At 39.8% G+C, this 1,512-nt stretch overlaps 1 non-coding gene across 1 annotated transcript; it reads left to right on the top strand.

Moving 5' to 3' along the window:
- Positions 1-910: 910 nt before the first annotated feature.
- On the top strand, positions 911-1,017 carry LOC128291031 (small nucleolar RNA R71). The gene has a single exon (XR_008280809.1). It is a non-coding gene; the product is annotated as a small nucleolar RNA R71 (small nucleolar RNA).
- Positions 1,018-1,512: the final 495 nt, after the last annotated feature.

Genomic DNA, 1,512 nt, shown 5'->3' with positions numbered 1-1,512 from the left:
TCAGTCCTTGTAAATTCTAATTCTTTTGGTGTAGGAACTTCAACAGCTGGTTAATTTTCCACTTTTTCAACAGGCTCGTCTTCGACATCAATCAATCGGGGTTCCAGAATTTTGCCACTTCGTAATGCCACTGCCTTGATATGTTCTTTACCCAAATTTCTTAGATTCTCAGTATCATTTGGCAAGGTTCCTTGTGGTTTATTACGAAGCTCCGTAGCTAACTAACCCATTTGGTTTTCCAAATTTTTTAGTGTTGCTGCTTGGCTCTAGATCAAAGCGTCATTCTTCGTCATGTATGCTTTCAACAAGTTCTCCAAACTATTTGATGATTAAGCTTGAGGTGGTTTTGGAACTTGCTGATTAAACCCTTGAGATTGGTTGGGTCTATGATGCATAAAAGCTGTTGTTTGGTCCATTTCCTTAGTTGCTCCAAGAATAGTTGGGGAGATTACGCCATGAAGGATTATAAAAGTTGGACTGGGGTCCTTGTCCACTCCTATTTTGATGTTGGTTTCCCACATAGTATGCTGATTCGGGATTCAATGGGCAATTCTCGAAAGAATGAACTTCCCCACATTACACACAGGAAACTACTTCAAACGGACTTGGTGGCTGAGCTGCAAAATTATTAGCACCATTAGCGACAAACTGCTTTAACATAGAGGAAATAGATGATACCTGAGCTGATAACAAATTGGGAGCATCAACTTCATGAACTCCGACTACACGTCTTCCTGAAGCTGTTTGATTTGTTGGCCATTGATAGTTGTTGCTCGCGATCCTCTCAATGATCTCATAAGCCTCATTATAAGACTTAGACAAAATTACACTATTCACAAAAGTATCTACCATCAATCTTGTATGTGCATTGAGACCATTATAGAATGTCTCCAACTGGAAACAATGAGGAATCCCATGATGAGGACACTCACGAAGTAACTCCTTGAATCACTCTCAAGCCTCATACAAAGACTCGTCATCTAATTGTTGGAAGGTTGTGATCTCATTCCTCAACTTAGCATTTTTGCTAGGCGGGAAATACTTAACCAAAAATCTCTCTACTAATTCTTGCCACGTAGATATAGAACTTCATGGCAATAAATTGAGCCATGCTCGTGCTCGATCTCGCAACAGTACGAAAACAACTTCAACCTCAGTGTTTTTTCAGTCACACCGGCTATCTTGAATGAATCACTCACCTCCATAAACAATCGAAGGTGGAGATGTGAATCTTCCGTGGGTATATCGCTAAATTGGCCCACTGTTTGTAGCATTTGAAACATCACTGGTTTTAATTCAAATTGGGTTGCCTCAATATCTGGCCTTCTAATTCTTGGATTTAACTAATTGAAAAGTGGCACAGCATATTGTCTGATGCATCGATCCTTATCATCGACAATGAGGATAGGATTACGTACATGTTTGGCTTCATTACATTGGTCTTGATTTTGATTTCTAAGGGCCATCTCGCACTGTCTCTGAGCTATTCGTTCATGTCTTCTTTGTTTCAAA

This window comes from Gossypium arboreum, chromosome 3 (genome assembly GCF_025698485.1).
Source record: "Gossypium arboreum isolate Shixiya-1 chromosome 3, ASM2569848v2, whole genome shotgun sequence".
NCBI lineage: Eukaryota > Viridiplantae > Streptophyta > Magnoliopsida > Malvales > Malvaceae > Gossypium > Gossypium arboreum.
The sequence above is the reverse complement of the archived record's forward strand: the minus strand, read 5'-3'. Positions and strand labels throughout refer to the sequence as shown.